At 40.6% G+C, this 21,969-nt stretch overlaps 1 long non-coding RNA gene across 1 annotated transcript in view; it reads left to right on the top strand.

The window, feature by feature from the left end:
* The window catches only part of LOC124760687, a 229,986-nt gene that overhangs the window by 22,243 nt on the left and 185,774 nt on the right, over nucleotides 1-21,969 (top strand). The window contains exon 2 of the long non-coding RNA XR_007012398.1: nucleotides 13,776-13,853. This is a non-coding gene — a long non-coding RNA (uncharacterized LOC124760687). The remainder of the gene's footprint in view (nucleotides 1-13,775; nucleotides 13,854-21,969) is intronic.

Here is a 21,969-nt window from a genome sequence, read left to right as displayed (position 1 = left end):
TAAGCGGTAGTAATTCTGAGATCTTGCCATAGATGCTCCTGCAGTTTATTAAGTTTATTAGTATCACAAACACATTTTGTTTCCGATCTGCAAGGACGAAAGTTCTCAGAGAATTGGTTCACTGATTCCAATGATATGGTGGGGGAGGGGGAGGTGGTTGGGGCAGTGGGCTATGTTTCCTAACTTAAAAAACGCCCAATACACGCCTACGTACTCCGGTACTACTTCGGTACCACGGCAGTCGTTTCCTGCTCGTACTTCAGGCCTGACCTGCCCTGGGAGGTTGATGAGGAGGATGGTCGGCGGGGGGGGGGGGGGGGGGGGGGGGGGCTCTACAACTCTCACTCAGCACGATCGCGGAGGTCGAGGAGTTCGTTTCCGATATCGTCGTAAAATCGTTGAGTCTCTGCTCCAAACTAGGGGAACGCGATCGACTCTGGGTAAGATGCAGAAAGCAGCGAGTTGAGGTCGCACTCGGCTTGCGATACTATGTACCTTCACCAGTCGAGTTAACCGCAGAAAGGAACTGAGGATGATCTCAGTACTCAAGCGGCAGACGTTATTCGAGCAGACATGAACCACGATTTGCAATCGGTTGCATGCAGTGTGTTCGACAGCCGCCTCTCCCACGCCTCTAACGTGACCTCCCCGCAAAAATAACGAATGCATACTGGCGTTCTGTCTTAACCTGCCTGCCGTCTCCCTTAGTGGGTCCGTAACCCAACTCACGTTGGAGCTCCCAATGACTAGCACATCAGCCCTCTGCAGTTCTCCGGACTGAGTAGAAGAAGCATCCCAAGTTGTTTGAGATGTGTTAATAACAATACGTGGCACTCGCACCTGTTGCTAAGTCGTATGGGGAGAGGAGCGTGGGGGGGGGGGGGGGGGGAGGGCAGCCGTACGATCTTTCGCCATCCGCTCAGAGATACGGGACCGACCACCACTTCCCCTCGATTCCAAACGAACCAAGATGCCACAGCTTTCGCCACTGGTGCCTAAGTGTCGTTTCAGGTTTGGCTGTGGCCTGAAGGCTGTCGACTCTGCCCACCGCAGCGTCCAACGGCTTCCTGATACAAGCCGATTCTCCTTGTGTCTGCACTCAGTGAGCACACTGCCTATACGTTTCGCACAGCGTAAAAAGAAAAAAAAATCAGTTATGTGTCAGGCTGTGGATCCAAACGTCTTGAATTTAGATTCCCAGTCAATCTTAGGAATTTTATCTGTCACGTTTCAAAAAAAATTTGCTAGCTGTTTTTCGAAATAAAATAAAGTCAGCTAGCGCAACTGTTTATTCCTAATCCGGCAAAGGTCTGGTAGTGACGTCATCCAACCGCTGCCGCAGATCGCCAAATCACGCCGGCGTGTGTTAAGGAGCTTGTACTGCGGGAGAGCTGGTGCTATTTGCTGTTTTTAACACTAAGGTCCACAACTAAACTAATTACAGTCCTTTCTTTACTGCTGAAGTATTTTTATTTTTGAATATCTATGCCTTTTCTGTGCATCGCACCATGTTGATGACTGGGTCCTGATAAAAACGCAGTATCAGAGAATCGAATTTGGTAATTTCCAGGTCTTAATGCACAATCTTCTACTGCTGATTTATCTGTGTTTTTCAGAAGACAGTTGCTATTGTGTTCTTTACGCCAAGCATTTGTCCTTCTTTCAATAGTCGCCATACACACTTGAAAGCATTTACAAGGAATTTTGTACGCTCCTGCGGTGGCAAGTCCGTCCTTCACAGTGTCCAAATATAGACGCACCTTTCTTGCCGATTTAAACAACGTATCAACACCGTGTCTTCTTACCACTTGCTGGTGCGACCTGTGATTGTTTTAACGAATGAGACGAAAACTTTCACTTTCATTGGTTCTTTTTCACCGGAAGCTTCAGATCTTTTAGGACGTAGTGATCTCTTTATCTCTTTGTCAGGATAGCCATTTCTTCCGAAAGTAATTCTTAAATGATTGCGCTCTTCCTCCAAGTACTGTGGCGCACCAGGCTAAAAGAATCTACATGGGAGAGTCTTGTACCTTGGTACACTTTTCGCCACTAAACATCCCTCATTACATTTTTAAATAATGGCATTCACCTCTAATTTGCTTCTGTCTTTTCCTGAAATTTCTTAAATTACTCCGGAAAATTAAGGTTTCTTTTCCTAATGTGAAAACATGTTCCTAGGTGCAACGTGGCCATGTACTTAGGACTAAATATTCAATTGAATTTTAAAAGCGTTGCAATCGAGAAAATATTGTCAGTACTGTATTTAATAGTATATCTATTAAATTATTAATCTAGTACACACCAATAATCAGCAAGTGAAGTTAAATTAAGCAGAAGTAATATCAGAAACTCGTACCAAGTTAATAGACTTTGAAAAAGAAGCAAATGGAAACTAACTCAAATCTCCATTTTCAAGACAGATAAAAATAAACTCAGTTTATTTCCAAGTAACACATGTTCCAGGGTAAAAGACCTTCTTCTGTTTTAAGGTACAGGATAGTTTTCTACCGATGAAGCATGTCTTAACTGTCCACACGCTATACAGGCAAATCACCCAAATCTGGCACCGCAGATATTGCGGAAATGGGAAGTGCTATTGATGTGCGATTTTTACAGAATTTATTAGTAGCCAGGGGCTCATAATGTCAGCCAATAAACAAATTGTAATAATACTTTGAAAGTATTTTTGTACAAATATACGCTTTTTTAAATGGAACAATGCCTATTGACACTAACAAAACTAAAAGTAGGGTAAATTAGAATGCCCGTTGCGTTTGTTGTAGGACTCTAGCGCGAGTCATTTAAGAGATATCGTACGCCGCACAGTTAAAAAAAAAAAAGGTTCAAATGGCTCTGAGCACTATGCGACTTAACTTCTGAGGTCATAAGTTGTCTAGAACTTAGAACTAATTAAACCCAAATAACCTAAGGACATCACGCACATCCATGCCCGAGGCAGGATTCGAACCTGCGACCGTAGCGGTCGGTCGGTTCCAGACTGTAGCGCCTAGAACCGCACGGCCACTCCGGCCGGCTGCACAGTTTTCACACCGACACTTCTTTGTGCCATTCGCAGTTGCTAGGTGTAATGTTATGTTTGCTTACAATATGCTTGTGTGTTCCCCTAGTGCACTGCGACTTGCTAGTCACTTATTGTGTGACATTCCAAGCAGTAGGTCGTGAGTGGGCGATGCGATTTACCAAGGCAGTAAAAGCCGACATGCTCGTGGTGTACGGGGAGTGTAGGAAGAATGCAGTTCGTTGTTGTACGGTGTATGCGGCAAGATATCCCAATAGACGTCAACCATCTCGGCAGTTATTTATCATCCTCTTCAACCAGTTACCCGACAGTGGTAGTGAACACCTAGACAACGTAACAGAGGGAAGCAGTTGGTGACAGAAGAGGGACAAATTAATGTCCTTGCTGCTGTCGCGCAATCGGACGAGGAAGTTGCATGACTCGGGCAGTTGTGCTACACATTCTCCATCGACTTAGGTATCATTCCTATCACATCTCTTTCCATCATGAGCTGCATGGAAACGATTAATGAGAATCGTGTTAACCCCTGTACATCGGCATTAAGACTGCATACTCCAGATGTATCTTGTTTAGTGATGAAGCCACATTTATCAATCATGGCCAGGTAAACCGGCGAAACATGCTCTATTGGCCTGTTGGCTTAGTAAGGTGAAACGACAGCGTCCATACACTGTCAACGTATGGAGGGGGATAGTAAACCGTCAGTCCATAGGCCCGTTTTTCATAAACGGAACACTGAACGCGCACAAGTGTCGCTGCCTCCTAAGAGACCATTTTCCAGGATGCTGGAAGACATTCCTCTGCAGATTAGGGGGAACCTATGGTACCAACATGATTGCTGTCCAGCCAGTAGTGCGCGAAGTACTGCAGCATGTCTTGTTTGCATTTCGTTGGACTGTACGCAGAGGGCCCGTACCTTGGATGGCCCGTTCCCCGGGTTTGACACCTGTAGACTTTTTCCTGTGGGGAAAGCTGAAATATACGTCTACAAAGACATACCAACTACATCCGATGATAAGCAAAACGTATTTTTGCTACCTGCTCGGACATCTCCACTGAAACGCTAGCAGTGGGCAGCAGTTCTTCTATACCAGACTGGAAGGGTGGATTGTTGCTACCGGTAGTCATTTTAAACACAATCTGTGATGGTGTATGGTCTCGTTACTGGTCGGAATCCACATAACTAACGTATACAATTTTGTTGTTCTTTGTGCTACCACAGGCATTGTACAAGTGTTGGTATGGGAACGTTTCAAATTACGACATCTCGTAAACGACTCGCATTAGAATATTGCAATAAACACCACTGACATTCTAATTTAACCTACCTTTAGTTCGTTATGTCAACAAGCATTGTCACATTTAAAAAGTTTATATTTGTACAAAAATACGCGTTGTAAGTATTATTACGTCCTGTTACTGCCTAAAATTACGAGACTCTGACTAAGAAACAACTCTGTGAAAACTGCACATCAGTAGCACTTCCCATATCCGCAATATTTGCTGTGCAAGTTTTAGGTGATTCATCTTGTATAAATGATTCTAAATATACAACACTTTACTCACCATAGAACAGTGTACTTGAAGAATTAACAATATATTCCAAAAAGCTTCAATATATTACACATCACTTAGTTGTGTACAACGCGAAATTTACACATCAAAAAAAGTTTTGCAACATCTCGGTTCCGAGAGTTCCGGAACCTGTACAGAAAATAGGTATAAAGATCAACATAAACATCGAGTTTCATATCAGTGCACACTCCCCTGCAGAGTGAAAATCTCATTCTGGAAACATAAACATCATTTCCGTTCTTTATATTGCTCATGAAAACCACACATTGCATGTTCTACCACCATACAGCGAGATCTTCAGAGGTAATGGTGCAGATTGCCGTACACACCGGTACCTCTGATGCATGCCTGTATTCGTCGTGGCATACTATCCACAAATTCATCACGGCACTGTTGGTCCAGATGGTCCCACTCCTCAACGGCGATCGGCGTCCCCTCAGAGTGGTTGGTGGGTCATGCCGTCCATAAACATCCCTTTTCAACCCATCCCTGGCATGAGCGATAGGGTTCATGTCTGGAGAACATGCTGCCCACTCTAGTCGAGCGATATCATTATCCTGAAGGAAGTCATTCACAAGATGTGCACGATGGGGGCGCGAATTGTCGTCCATGAAGACGAATGCCTCGCCAATATGCTGCCGATATGGTTGCACTGTCGGTCGGAGGATGGCATTCACGTATCGTACAGCCGTTACGGCGGCTTCCATGACCACCAGGGCCGTCCGTCGGCCCCATATAATGCCACCCCGAAACATCAGGGAACCTCCACTTTGCTGCACTCGCTGGACAGTGTCTATGGCGTTCAGCTTCACCGGGTTGCCTCCAAGCAAGTCTCCCACGATTGTCTGGTTGAAGGCACATGCGGCACTCATCGGTGAAGAGAATGTGACGCCAAACCTATGCGGTCCATTCGGCATGTTGTTGGGCCCATCTGTACCGCTCTGCATGGTGTCGTGGGTGCAAAGATGGACCTCGGCATGGACGTCGGGAGTGAAGCTGCGCATCATGCAGGCTACTGCGCACAGTTTGAGTCGTAAGACGACGTCCTGTGGCTGCACGAAAAGCGTTATTCAACATGATGGCGTTGCTGTCAGGGTTCCTCCGAGCCATAATCCGCAGGTAGCGGTCATCCACTGCAGTAGTAGCCCTTGGGCGTCCTGAGTGAGGCATGCCATCGATGGTTCCTGTCTCTCTGAATCCTGTACATGTCCGAAAAACACCCCTTTGATTCACTCCGAGACGCCTGGACATTTCCCCCGTTGAGAGCCCTTCCTGGCACAAAGTAAAAATGCGGACGCCATCGAACCGCGGTATTGACCGTCTAGGCATGGTTGAAATAGAGACAACTCGAGCAGTGTACCTTCTTTCTAGTGGAATGACTGGAACTGATCGGCTGTCGGACCGTCGGACCCCCTCAGTCTAATAGGCACTGCTCATGCATGGTTGCTTACTTCTTTGGGCGGGTTTAGTGACAACTCTGAACAGTCAAAGGGACTGTGTCTGCCATACAAAATCCACAGTCAACGCCTATCTTCAGGAGTTATGGGATCCGTGGTGATGCAAATTTTTTTTTGAGTTCTGTATTTACAAATGCTGCGCAAAATGCAACCTAATTTCTAACAACAATAAAAACTCTAGAAAGGAGCGAAAACTAACTGTGGCGATCCCTAGTGCGAATTCCTTCGTATGATTCTAAAATCAGTCACTAGACTGAAGTACTCAACGTAAAACGTCACGTGTACCTAGGTACACTAGTCTTTAGACACTACACTCACCCCTATGATAAAGTGTGTTGCTTTCTCCTCAGCGGAATAAGTAAGCCCGCGCTGAAACTGACTACTTGCTATGTCGGTGCTTTACTTAATGAAATTTCTGCTACTGAAACAGACCTATAGCAATAGTCTCGCTATAGTAGTAGGATTAGACATACTTTGGGATCCATCATGAAACATAATTTATTTATGTACTTCAGGAGGTAGAATCGCGCACACAAGTAGAAAGAATTATTTAGAAGGAGCCGTCACATCTACGACGGATGAGCATGTTTTACGTTTTTTGTGGTTCTCATAACGCCTTCAGGAGGCTTAAACAATAGATTGGCTTATCTCCTGAGCCAAACTTTGTTTTAATGTGTCTTTTTGGACTTCTCGTTATTCACTGAAAAGTGAAAAGGAAGAAATGCTTCGCAAGGGGATTTATGATCAACAGGGGAATGTGGCTACTTGCTGGACTTGTTCACTTTAGTAAAGACTAATGGTTGGGTGGACAACGTTTGAATTCTATGTAAAACTACGTAAGCTTACAATTTGATTATAATGTTACGATACTTAATATGCAGACTAGCACATCAATTATGTCTCGCTTATCTAATGATTCATCTACATCTATATTTACATCCACATCTACATCTACATGTATACTCTGCAAATCACATTTAAGTGCCTGGCGGAGGGTTCATCGAACCACCTCCACAACTGTCTATTATTCGAATCTCGTATAGCGCGCGGAAAAAATGAACACCCATATCTTTCCGTACGAGCTCTGATTTCCCTTATTTTATCGTGGTGATCGTTTCTCCCTATGTCGGTGTCAACAAAATATTTTCGCGTTCGGAGGAGATAGTTGGTGATTGGAATTTCGTGAGAAGATTCCGTCGCAACGAAAAACGCCTTTGTTTTAATGATGTCCAGCCCAAATCCTGTATCATTTCAGTGACACTGTATCACATATTTCGCGATAATACAAAACGTGCTGTCCTTCTCTGAACTTTTTCGGTGTACTCCGTCAATCCTATCTGGTAAGTATCCCACCAGCAATGTTCTAAAAAGGACGGACAAGTGCAGTGTAAGCAGTCTCCTTAGTAGAGCTGTTACATTTTTTAAGTGTCCTGCCAATAAAGCGCAGTCTTTCGTTAGCCTACCCGACAAGATTTTCTGTGTGTTCCTTCCAAATGAAGTTGCTCGTAATTGTAATTCCTAGGTATTTAGTTGAATTTACGGCCTTTAGATTTGACTGATTTATCAAAAATGATTCAAATGGCTCTGAACACTAGGTCATCAGTCCCCTACAACTTAGAACAACTTAAACCTAACTAACCTAAGGACATCACACACATCCGTGCCCGAGGGAGAATTCGAAAGTGCGACCGTAGCGGTCGCGCGGTTCCAGACTGTAGCGCCAAGAACCGCTCGGCCACCCCGGCCGGCACTGATTTATCGTATACCCGAAGTTTGAGTTCCTTTTAGCAATCATGTGGATGACCTCACACTTTTCGTTATTTAGGGTCAACTATCAGTTCCAATTTTTGCTGTTTTGGGCTCTCGAATGGAAGATAATTTGTTTATTTTCCTGTACCGGTATATTTTTCTTTACATAGATTTCTCTTTGTTTAAAACAAAGGACGCGATTGCTAGAAAATTAAGAATTTCGTTACTGATTGTTCAAAGACGTTATTGGTGCGTTTCTGAATGTTAGATAGGTGTTCTATCCCAGAAATTTGGCAAGTGCATTATGAACAATTACAAAATCCTTACAATTTTAAAAGATAAATACATTACGTGGTAAATATGTCTAGCATTTGTTTACAACTTATATAAAGACAAATGATAGTTTCGCGAAATAACTTCCGATAGAAGTGCTACTCAGACCTGAAGCTGTAGGAAAACAGCACTTCCTTACGAATTCTTTGGAAACGCACACGATGCGGTGTTATTCTCGGACCTTATTCTCGGATTGTTGCTGCCCTTGCCATCTAGCGGTAGCCCTTCGAACTCGATGCTGTGGCGCGCTGTCTGCTGGAGAGGAGCGCCGGATTGCCGCTGCGGCGCTCTTTTCAACTTCACCTGAGGAGAGACGCGCCTCAACGAAATAACGTTCTCAGCTGCTATTGTTTAACGGTTGCAGTAATTAGCTTTATTTTGTTTTGCTATTCGTAAAGAACATTTAGTACTTTGCAAGCAAGGTGGGTTTGTGACCGGCATCAAAACAGAAATGAAAAGTGTGCGTTCGAAAAATGTACTGTCCTGATATCTAACGCAACATATTATGAAACGAATGTAGGCTATAGTGTATCGCCTTGTTAGGTTGTCTGCTGACAAGTTCACTCGATACCGTCATCAATTACAAAATGCGACAGGACATGGCTAGGAGACGAAATCGTAAAACCTCAGCGTTTAAGAATTAAATTGTGCCAAAGATGTTGTATTCACAAATCTCTGATTTATTTCGTAATAAAAATTGTTACCCCCTGTCTCCTGTTTTATCAATTTACTTTGCGCTCGGTAACGAAAATCAAAGGTAGATAGGGATTTATGGACACATACCACGCCTGGTGACGCGGTTACTGAGACACTGGAATTGTATTCGGCTGTAGCGATATAGATCATTCGAGACGAATTCCAGAATGCCATATAACGAAGCCTAATGCTGTATAACAAGGCCATAACCTTGTATAAATTACAGACACCATGACTTAATTTGTGTCAGTTCTAAACAAGAATCTTTATTTACGTACCGTCAGCTAACAGATATCGTTTATTCTTAAGTCAGAAATAAAAATTCAGATTTGCCAACTCGTTCATTCTACACATTACTACTTCAGCACGGCTGCGTACTTTGAATTTAGTGCAGAAGTTCCGGTGAATGAAGATGAGATTTCGCTTTGTGCATCGCAAATGAAAATGCAATACAGTCAGCAGTTAGTAAATATCTACGTTTTTAAATGCAGTTGTTATGACAACTTTGGAAAAATAATGTGTAACCGCGAGTCTAAACATGTGTGGACACAAATGGTTCAAATGGCTCTGAGCACTATGGGACTTAACATCTATGGTCATCAGACCCCTAGAACTAAGAACTACTTAAACCTAACTAACCTAAGGACAGCACACAACACCCAGCCATCACGAGGCAGAGAAAATCCCTGACCCCGCCTGGAATCGAACCCGGGAACCCGAGCGTGGGAAGCGAGAATGCTACTGTGTGGACACACAAATAACACTTAAACGTATGTGTTTTTAAAGACGTCTCAAAGACAACGTGTATATTCTACACTTAGTTGTATTCTACTGTGTATCATGACATCAACTGATTAAAAGATCATAAGATTACCTGGTTTGTAGATTAAATAATACGATAGTCAGCCTGTATTCTAAATAAAGGAAGTCTTACATCAATAGACAGGAATATGGAACTAGTTTCCGTAGCCACTAGTGATGATACTGAATCTTCATTAAATAATGAATTACGTTTTTGTTGCTGTCTTATTCAGCCCATCTACTAATTCACTCGGGCATGATGGTAGTTTGTTGATGGGTACAAACAGTGGCTGCTAACTGACAGCTGTACGCCTTGACACTCGTTAGAATATATTTGACCGTAAATAGTTTCCTCTGTTATCACTGCTAATGCTCTCGAGTAGTGTACGTGTCTAGGCCCAACAGTTATTGTGCGTATTTTACAGCTTATATAAATGCAGACCTGATCTTTTGCCTTGATATTACCTTCACAACTTTCATAACACATACACATCATAGTTACACGCAATTAAACTTACACATTGTGCACTAAGCTCTGCACATGCCTTCCGCAGGGTGTGGACAAAAATATGGAACATTACAAACACAACACATACGGTGTAGTAAAACCTTTGACATTCAAAACAGCTTCCAGTCATCTCATAACTAATAAAATATTATTTACGGTTTTCAAGGGAATCTAATACTTCCCTTACTGCATAATAGTGGCAAGTTGAGATAACGATGATAGAGATGGATAGCGGTCACCCGAAACAGATCACAAGGGCTCAATAAACTTGAGAACAGGCGACTGCGGTGTCCAGGGCCATCCTAATGCTCACAAAAACAGCCCTGGGCGATCCAAGTGGTGTGGACAGGCGTTCTCTAGTCTTGGAACACAACATCTCCAATGGGGACAGACATTATGCTATAGGGTGGATCCTATCAGCCTAAATGATCAACTCATGCTTGGCAGTAATGTGACTTTGCAAAGTAGCCGTGGAACCCAAGGGATACCGCGATGTGGCTGCCCAAATTATCGCCGAATCCCAGCTACGTTGTTTCGGTGCTGACAGAGTACGCGAGTGCGACATTCAGTTCTGCTGCGGCATTTGCAGGTGACGTCCTTTGCGTTTCGTCACAATTCTCTTCAGTGATCGTCAGTTATGATCACTCAATACTCACTTCTTCGCGTTGTGACTTAGCGGATAATGTTTTTCCGCTTTGCCTGTATGCGGCATAAATCTTCGATACAGTGCCCCTTGAAACATCAAACACTTCGGCTGTCTTAGTTACAAAAGCACCCACCACCCGAGTATCAACGATTCGCCCATAGATGAATTCATTTAGCTCCGACATAAATGCATTCACAACTATACAGAAAACTGTTCTGACCGCAACTGACGATTGCAACAAGACAAGATACTTGTATGCACAGTTCCTTTTCGTGGCCAAGTGCAACAGCGTCTCATTGCAGGCTTAGCTAGCAGCTGCATTTATGTTCAAACGTGGATCTCTCCCGGTGTTCCCATGTTTTTATCCAACCACTATAGGAGTCCATTCGAGAGAGAGAAGGGAGTCACACTGGAAGTATACAAATAACGAGTACAGTTACGCCTTTATACATTTACGCACCTCAGTGACTACACGCTTACGTAAGTGCCTTACACACAGAAATTCGTACTATAATCGAAGACTTCCGATTTCAAGTAGCAACGTTACAGCATTATTGGAAGCATACATAAATCAATGTAGTATTGCCAGTTATCTGTCCATTACGAATCAGGAGCTGTGAGTATACAAACACAAACGTTTATAACTGAAGAACGGATTGTTCTTTCATGAAGAGTTAAATGAGCAGTGACAGTTACATAAAATTGCTCCATCATAATTATTTCTGTTTTTATTTAATGAAATACGCCTGAAGAAATATCTTTCAAAGCATAAACTTCGCTCAGTTTTTTCTGCCAAATGCGTTTCCTGTTATGTCACAGTGTCGTCAAGCATGTTGTGAGAAAACATTCCGGAGTTGTTGCAGAGACTTGCACACGACGCTCCTGTGCCGTTTTGCGATTTATTATCATTAAACACTTTTACAGAAAAAGATTTTATTGCCTAATACTAAACATACAGAAAACAAAGAACAAAGATATACAATCAGGCGTTTGTTGCGTAATTCAGCAGTATAAGTCATCTTGTCTTGACCTGTTTTACTTGTTAACTAAAGAAATGGAATGTTTTAATTGCCAGGTTAATGCTGTATTTTAGTAAAATTACATGATGACTTATTAAATCATTCAGTGGTGCCAGTACTATTCTCACCAGATAAGTTAGCAGAGGCCAGTAAATAGGGTGGGAAGGCGATTACTGTAGTCACAGTGCCTCACTGCAGAGAATATACTCGTTACTATTAATTCAATAGCATTCGATCCGTAAACAGAAAGCAATTATTTGAATGAAATGTGGATCAAGAAAAATCTGTTTAATGAGGGGACCAAAAGATAGGGAAAAACTGTATGACAAATAAAAATTGTGGTACGACGCTTTTTCATTATACAGAACACTAAAGAATGTGGCAGTTGAAACTGTTGACGTCAGAAAGACGACGCTGTTTGGTAGTGTGAACAGATGACACTGGACTGAAAATAATATGAAGAGAGTATTTGGCTGTGTCACTGAGCCGTGAGTAGTCGTTACGAAGTCCTTGATAAGCTTCGAATCAATTAGTTAGATTGTCTGGGATAGTAGAAATAATTATTCGAGAATCCTGTTAAGCAGCATAAAGACAGAAACACGTGTGAACCGATAAGATACAGAAAAGAAAGTAGCGTACACAGAATGAAATTCTTCTAGTTCATTGGACTTTGATCTTCCAGCATAGATAATCGATACGTTGCCAAAGATGGAATTTTATCGGTGAAACAGCTGTAATCGTCAAATCTGAGATAGAAATAGAAAAAAACAAAAAAAAAAAACAAAAATCCTATTTCTTGCTTAGGAGTAACTGTCAGTTTCTGTAAACCGATATCACATCAAGAACATAGAGTAGAAAATTCATTAAAAACTTCTAGCACCTATGACGAGGATGTTAGGGACAAATAGCTTTAAATTAACAAAACATTAAGAAGCCACAAATTATCACCCGAGAGGTGTAATATGGATTTACGCCATACTGCGTAAGATTGGTGTTGCCTCCGATTCTTTCCTACCCGCCCCCCTCCCCCCGCTCCCCCATCTCTCTCCGCCCCCCTCGGCCATCACCGAAAAAAAAAAAAAAAAAAAGAATCCTCCCCGTTCTCATCCCTGCTGTCGCTACCTTTTAGTTACATTAAAGGCCATGGTGTCAACGATAACACTACAACTGCTCGCATTCAGAGGAATTTATTACTAATTTATTACCCTTGCGTTCCGTTGCCTCCGGGACTACTGAATAACACTCGTCACAACACCCGGAATTCGTCATTAAGACCAACCGTACATTGATTTTTTTTTAGTATTAGGATTAAAACCACAGCTATTTTGTGTATGTATATAGTTCTATGGATGTTCATTTGAAACTGTGTCGATATGCTACGTTTCTCCGCAACAGTCACTCCTTGAGTGATTTGAAGATTAATTACTTCCCCACACAGTCTCCAGTTCAGTCTTAGAAAACAAAATTATGGAATTCTTTCGACAATTATATTTAATTTCTAAGGCGTGCAAGATAATAAAACAAGAAGTAAAATTAACAAGGTCATAAGAGAATTGGATGAAACTGGTTACAATCCTTGACAGATGTGTACGCGTCCAGCAGATATATTTCTGGAAATGCTTGGAAACAAGGTGCCATGAAATAAGGAGATTAAGTGATAACGAACTTTATTTTTGACGAAGCATATCTAAGGAAATATACTTATTAAATTTATCGAAATTTTGTTGCAAAGTCATTATATTTTGTACTCAAGAGATTCAAGTACACTGAATAAATTATTATTGTCTATGTAAATTTATATAAAATTACTTTCATTGTTCCTGTCAACAGTGGAATTGGAAAAATGTATGTTCGAGATTGTTTAACTAAATAACTAGCCGTATTTAGCTTAGAAACAGAGATATTCTGTATTTGTAAATGGAATTAACTAGAGCTTAATTTAATTTTTCAGATATTTACCGTAGCCGAAGCTGAAGAAGATACGAATCGAAAGCTATTGTCATATTGCAATGGACTCTTTTACAGCCAGGTAACCTTATTATCTTAGACCGTCTTGTTTTCGTTAGTATAGCTATCCTCTATTAATTGTTTTATGAAGCTGATATTAATTTGTAATAATACAAGGAATTTATAGCAAGTTGTGAAGTATCTGTTTATTCAGTCCATCAATGCAGTGTTTCATGTAGTTTGTTTTATCTGAACTTGATACGCAACTATAAAAATGATGTATTACTTGCTTATTTCATTTATTTGCGTATTTTCTTGAAGGTAACAGTTTGTATTGTGAACGACTGTAACTGCCTGTTGATTCACTTTTTGTTTTCAGTACTTATTAGAGATCTATACTTAGAAATCAGTGCCTAGAACTCATTTTAGTTACCAGTTTGGTATAACTGTCAGTATGGCGAAGAAAAGAAACAACAATAAGATTTGTTGCAATAATGACTGTGTGCACGATGTGCCCCATTCTACACCTTATTTTAGATCTATGTGACAATGCTGTCCTGATTATTTGTCGACTTTTCCACCAACACCTCATATCGTATTGGGAGACCGCTGTGTCTCCTTAGCAGAGGGCTAGGAAGTGTAAATGTAAGGATTTTCATGCAGTGGAATTATCTTAACAATGCCTGAAGCATTCAGAATTAAAATCAATAGAAATGTAACTCCTATGTTTCCAGGTACTTGTCTTTGTTTATATATATCCGAACAACTACGATACATTAAAAAACTGTCAAAATATTAATGAATCAACACTACACCACAATTTCTCGGTGATATTGAGAGAAGAATTCACGGATCCCGTTTCAACGAAAATTTTCAATTTTCTGAATGTTATACAGCAATACCTGTTCTTTCATATCTGAGCCACCTTTCGGTTCTTCCAGGATGTAAATTTTCTTAGCTTTTCTCGTTCTATTTAAGAGGCAAAAAACTTTCTATCCTTAGAAGAATCACTTATTACCATGACAAGTCACAACTTCCTGTCATGTCGATCGACCAAGACAGCTAGTTCAGTGACTAATATAGTGGGAAGAACGGGTTCGAATTCATTTCCGGTTGTAATGATACGCTTTCTGTAATTTCTACCTCTGCATCAGCATATACATACTCCGCAAGCCACCATAAGGGGATTTAACTGCAAGTCATTCACTTTCCTGTTGAACTCGCAAATAGGAAGAGGAGAAAAACTACCTGTATGCTTTCGAACGAGCCCCGAGTTCCATCGTCTTCGCGATCTTTACGCAAGACATATGTTAGTAGCAGTAGGATCTTTCTGTAGTCCGTCGCTAAAGCCGGTTCTCTAAGCTTCCTCAATAGTGTTTCGCGAAAAGAACACCGTCTTCCGTCCAGGGATTCCCATTTGCCCGAGGCAGGATTCGAACCTGCGACCGTAGCGGTCGCGCGGTTCCAGACTGTTGCACCTAGAGCCGCTCGGCCACCTCGGCCGGCTACCGGTAACAATTCTGGCAGCCTGCCTCCGAATTGTTTCGCTGTTATCCTTTAATCCAACCTGGTGGGGATCTCAACCACTCGAACCAGCACAAAAGAATGGGTCGCACAAATATTCTAAAGACGGTTACTTTTATAGATGAGCTACACTTTCCTGGAATTGTCCTAATAGACTGAAGTCGTCCATTCGCCTTCCCTACAAGCAACCGTACGTGCTCGTTCCATTTCACTTCGCTCTGCAACTTTAAGCCGTTATTTTCTCAACGCGACGGGGACAAGCAGCACATCGCTTAAACTGTATTCGAACATACAGGATTGTTTTCCACACTCATCTGGATTAACTTACATTTTTCTGCATGTAGAGCTACAGAAATTCTGTCTGTCATTTTGTATCCTTCTACAAATACCCAACGAAGACACATTCCCTTGTACTACAGAGTCATCAACAAACAGTCGCAGATTGGTGCTCATCCTGTGCACAGAGAACAAGAGCGGTCCCATCACAACTCCACGAGGCAGTCAAAATCACTTCAAGGAAATGAGATTATTCCTTCAGTATGTCAGTTGTCGATTGCTTCCCACATACTTCTCCAATTGAGCTAGTGCTCCATACACAATGAGCACAACGTCGTCAAGACTTTTAACTCCTTATTTCCTCTCTTCTATCTTTCACAACTTCGCATAGGCATGGCAGCAGTTTCTTGGGAAACTCTTTTTTGCAGCTGCTTTGGTTCTGTCAGCACGTTTTATGATTTCACAATTAATAGTGGTGGCATTTTTCTGAAGGTTTATCCATCTTTCAGGATCAGCAGTTACGAAATTCTCTTACTCATACTTTATAGTTTCTGTCCACCCGTTCTCAGTTTTAATTTCTCTTGACTCTCGCGAGTCAGCCGAAAGAAGGCGATTTGACTCTTTATAAACAAAAAATTCAAGACTAGTTGTTTCTTTTATAATAACTACATTTTGCCAAATATACTTTCCATAACAATGTAGCTGCCTATAGAGCACTGCACTTTGATCAAATTCTAAACAGCTCAGTACTTTTGATTGTTGCTTTCAGCGTGTGTCCGCAACAATAACTGTTGTTTACTGTCGAGAACCTGTATATGTAAGAGCTCTTGAACAAATGTAAGATGATATGTACTGTGAGTGTAGCGTCTCCACAGCTGTGAGAAGCATATTAACAGCTTCGGAAGAACAGCGATCGCTGTTTAGGTATGGGCCAACAGAATTTCAGTTACACCTAGCAGCAAACATGGGCTTGACGCTGCTTTGCCTGTTGTCTTTGCGGGAGCTTTCATCATTCTTTACGAAAGTTGTCTAGTTCTGTTGCTGGAAGAAAATCGATAAGGTTCTAGCAGAAGTACGTTTTTTTTATTACCGTCAACATTGTTTTCAGATAAGATACACTTGCCGATCATTTCATTTGTGTGAGTAATCCGGCACTGCCGACTTCTCCCTAGCGTTTTTCACCAGTTCATCACTAATAATAATATTCATAAAAATGCTTAATTTTTATGCGAAGCAAGGGTTTTATGAACCCATAAGGGTTACGCCATCACAGTGGGAAAAACCGAAAAGTGACGTGTAACAAATTTAAAATACTAATACATGTGTACTAATAGATTTGCTTTCTGAATATAACTGTTTTTCACTGCTGTTTTCATCTACTGTCAATTGAGCACAAAGTAAACCAGTTAATTGCTTCCTTATACCACCCAGCACTAAAGAAATCGATCAGGTACTTTGGTGAAGTGAATACGGGAACCAAACTCATTAAGCGCTAAGGTACTTAAATACAGAGAACACGCTGAAAATCATCGCCCCACAGATGTTACTACACAGAGTAATTCCGACATTTAGTATTTACAAATAAAGAGCAGATTCACAAAATTCATTCAGTGACCTTGATAGTTTACTAAATTACATGACAGTGACCTCTAGCATCGTAGCTACGTCCATTCGTAATACAAAAGCACTCGCGAATTTATTACACGGAACGCCATTCAAACCACAGTGCTTGGTTATTCGACATCAGAACGCTACGATTGCACTATGTCTCTTTGGCATTGATACTGGCTGGAAATGACAAAAGAAGCTGTGGACAGAGTGCTTAATGACTATAGGTACGCTATCTCAATAAATATTATTTTTCCTTTCGAATTATGAACTTCTTTGCATCTACAGAAAGCAATGTATGCGCTCGAATATGATTCTCAGACACTGTTTCTCAACTGGTCTCATTAAATATGTTTAATAGTCTTTGCGATATAGTTGTGTAACAATACAGCTTAACGTGTTACGAGTTGTTAGTAACTCCAAAAGTTAAAAAATCAGTTACTTGAAAGAAAAATATTATTATGCTAACTACGAGCTGTTAATGCAAAAGTCTGTGACCATATATTTAAAATATTTCTCACCACGATATTTGCGGATCAGAAGAGCGCGGGATGTTTTGGAGAGCCGCGAAAGGACTTGTCCTCATGGTATTTGGTTTACCTCACCGATATGACAGAAGTGTTCTCAGACATACAAGAGTCTAGCGACCCTTTTAGGAAGACGGTCCTGGAAACACAAATTAGGGAAGGATAAGAACATCATTGTGGACTCAATATTAAACTTTAACAAAAATATGAATAAACATAACATAAACAGTAAAAAAAGTCCGTTCGATTACTTGTGAGTAAAAATACACAATAAGAAGTTCTTGTAGAAGTTCATGCCCACATGTTGTGGTAGCGAAGAATTGGTCGCTCCACAATCTACTTATCTTTCAATGAAGATTGTCTAATTTAAATTTTCCTGCCCTTCACAGCACTTTTTCCTTCAAAATGTAATTTTGAAAAAAAGGCAGATGTACAGTGAATTGAGTTCTAAACTCGGTTGCTGTAATCAGTATTGTGATTGTCGACGGAATTATTAGAGCGATAACTGAAACCAGTTACTTTTCTTTGAATCTGGAAGGAAAACGTGACTGCTCTTGGGTATTTCATCGACGGCTAAATTAACGTTAGACTTAAAAAAATAGTGCTTACTATCAACCTGTGAAGGCGAGAATAAAAATAAATTGTTGTTATTCATCTTGTGGTTGAAGCTCCCTTTTTGTCCGTGCTTGCTTCCTAGTATAGGTTATAATTATGGAAATACGGTTATGCTTTCAGAAAACACAAATTAGTCTTGTTTAACACTCAAACTTGTTTCGGCGAAGTTTCACCATCGTCAGAGGATTCATTTATCTTCAGTCAAATAAAATGCAAACAAAGTTTGCGTGATAAAATATATAATTTTAGGAATATGTGGCTGTCTAACATTTGCATTACAGCTGTACTTCAGGTGCAGATGACGAAATGGAATAAAATATCAGCTGCACTGCAAACATCAGATGGCGGCATAAATATCAGCACGTGATACTAAGGTATATATTATTCCTGTTAATAATGCTACACATATAAAAACTATAATCTACAACTGAGTCTTATTATGCAAAATTTATTTGCATAATTTACAGAAAATAAACAAACCTTCTGTCGTTGGTGAAACTTCACCGAAAGATGTTTTGACGCTAAACATGAAGAATTTGTGTTTGTTCAAGGCACAATCGTATTTTCATAATTATATAAAGGTATTGTGGTTTGCGCCAGGGTTTCAAAAATAGGCAGCAGCTCGTGATAGTTGTGGATAGTCTTCTGTGAGTAAACCTGTGTTATCTGCTGCTCTAGCCTTGTCAAGATTGCAGGTAGTTGCGCACGTAATCCACAGGTTATGAATTTTGCCTCTCATATTACGTCAAATTCCAGCGCTTTTAGAGGCAGGGTTATAATTTTTATCCAATTATTGTCTGTACAAACGATAATGTGAGACTTTACATTGTATCATATCTTCGCAACGTGTGTTTTAACTATTTTTACTGTCCTGAAGAATTCCAGAACGGAAAGGATCCTGGTTCGAATCCTGGTTCGACACACAATATTTTAATCCACCAGCAATTTCCAGAAGAATTATACGTTTGTTTGTGTGGCCATTTTCCGCAGCAGCTGTTAACATCTGTTGTTATAGGTTATCTGTCTTGAGCTAACTGCAATCTAATTAAATCTGCTCCTTCCCTTCTTACTAGAAGTGGTTGGTGTCGACGGGCTTCATTTCACATCTGCACCTGGCAGTTTTTGGCATTTTGCGTTATTTCCTGCGCAGCACTATTTACAATTGACTTTCTTAACTGTTTTTCATTCATTAGTGAAGAATGAAGGAGCAAATTATGATAAGAAACACGAATACCACAGAAGATGCTACGTAAATAAAAGTGAAACGCGCTTGGTGTAATTCTTTTAAATTAGACTGCAGTCAGCTCAAGACATAAAACCTATAATAACAGATTCCGAAGAAGTGGTTTTCCCACTTTATGTAACAATATATGATTACCAGTCTTGACTAAAAATGACTGTAATTACTTTTCTTCTCTGTTAACTCTATTTTAGAATCTGAGTGAATATGTTATGGGAGAAATGTTGAATCATCTAGCTGAAGATGTAAAATATTCCTTATAAGCGCCTATTCCGTACACAATTTGCATTGAGAATGTTATTCCCTTTGTAGGTAGGGTGAAAGGATAACACATTCACTTGCTGTTGTTAAACGAATAATTTGGATCACGCTATCGAGCAGAGTACCTAAGAGCAGTTTAAAATCACTACGGGTTACACCAGGGAAATCTAAAATCAGACACACCATCATCTTTAAACTAGCATGATTTAACTATGTAAACAGCTGAAACATGTACACAGACTCGTTTCATGTTCTGTAATGAAAAGTTTCACATTATCAAAATATCATCACCATCATCGCGATAAGGCGATGCCCTGTCTCTGGAAGCAGTCATCCCTATTTTTTGCTGTACTCTTCATCTACTTCTACATCTGTACTTTGAAAGCTGCATGGCAGATGATACTTCCCGTCGTACCAGATTCTTAATCATTTTGGTATTCAGTCACTTCAAATAGATCTTTGACTATTGTTTTGTTGGCCTTTTATTGCTTTCCGAAACTTTTCTCCCAACATGTCTGTTAAAAACGTATCGTGTCTGAAGTAATGGTCCAAAAAGTTCCGTTTTCTTAGTTTCTGTGACGTTGCTCTGCACATGCTCACTGAGATCATTCAGAACATCTTCGTTTTAGTCCTCTCCGTCCAGTTGGTCCTTGTTAGCCTTCTCCAAAGCTCGCTTCCATCTTTTCAACACCAAAATACAACGTGCGAAATATTGTATTTATTTATTTATTGAACTTGGCAAGCTACGGCTATTAGAACCTTTCTTACAATTAACGGGGCTTTCTACAAATTTAAATGGTGTATTAAATTTAGAAAAATAAAAATTACAATATTACAGATAAGAACAACATACAAACAGATTTAATTCGTAACTGGTAAATACAACAATAATTATAGATTCCAATACGAAAGGCTTTTAATTATGAGTGCTTGCAGCAATGGGCATGGAGAAAGGAATGGACGAGGAAGGGAAAGATTGTGAAAACACACAGATAATGAATATAAGGGAGGAGAAGATGGCATGACTCATAGAGAAAGGCAAATAAAAAAGAAGCGGAACTCCGAGAAGACGGGAGCATTGGATTTGCTATTTAACAGAGGGGAAGTTGGCCACATACGGTAATTGTGGATAAGCACTAAGAGGGTGACACAAGGAATTTATTGAAGTGGCAGGACAGCGAATTGAGCGAAGACTGCAGGGCAGCATGTTCCAGAGGCGGACAGCAACGACGGACAAGGAGTTTGCCAATGTTTTTGTCTTATGAATCGGCACAGCTAGGATACCAGATCAGTTAGACTTTTTGTTTATATTATGAAATATCCAACTATCACAATTCACTTTAGCAAGTGACCCTCATATGGAGTCGAAATCCATCTAGCTGAAATAAACTCCTGTCCCGAACTGTGAAAATATGCATATAAAATGCGCTGCACATACTGAAGCCAGTTTCTATAGAAGTGAGAAGTATCATTAACTGTCTGAGGTTGGTCATTGAAGCGATTCGGTCTGGCTGCAGATTATCTCTGATCTCCATTAGAAAATATATTACTTCATTGATACAAAAGTATATATCAATTTTCAGAGTGGGTTACACCTGTGTGAATTATCTGTACCTATCCACACAGTTTCTTATTCTCACCAAACGTAGTGCCACAACGTTGTAATTCAATGTATTTCACCCCAAGTAAATATTTAAGAAAATTGTTGTAATGGTAAGACAGTAGACTCATATTGGGAAGGACGAAAGTTCAAATCCCATCCGGCCAAACAGATTTAGGTTTTCCTTGATTTCTCTAAATAGCTTAAGGCTGTTGTTGGGATGGTACCTCTGAGACGGCACAGCCAATTTCCTTCGCCATCCTCTTTCAGTCTGAGCTTGCTCTCTAATCACCTCGTCGTCGACGGCACGTTTTGACCTAATCTCCCTTTCTTTTCTTTATTGCGTCATCCTACATTTAATAACAGCTATTTATCATAATATTAAACTGTCTGTCACGAACAAACTCACGTTCATCAAAGAAATAATTATTTATCTTCTTCTATTATACTATTCTTTAGTTTACAGTGACGTTAGGGAATAAGATTCAAGATGTCTGGTTTGAGGTATTTATTATACGAAGCATCAGCCTGTGACAAACAGTGCGTC

Source organism: Schistocerca piceifrons, chromosome 1 (genome assembly GCF_021461385.2).
Source record: "Schistocerca piceifrons isolate TAMUIC-IGC-003096 chromosome 1, iqSchPice1.1, whole genome shotgun sequence".
NCBI lineage: Eukaryota > Metazoa > Arthropoda > Insecta > Orthoptera > Acrididae > Schistocerca > Schistocerca piceifrons.
Note: the sequence above shows the minus strand (reverse complement) of the source record. Positions and strands in the feature narration are given on the sequence as shown.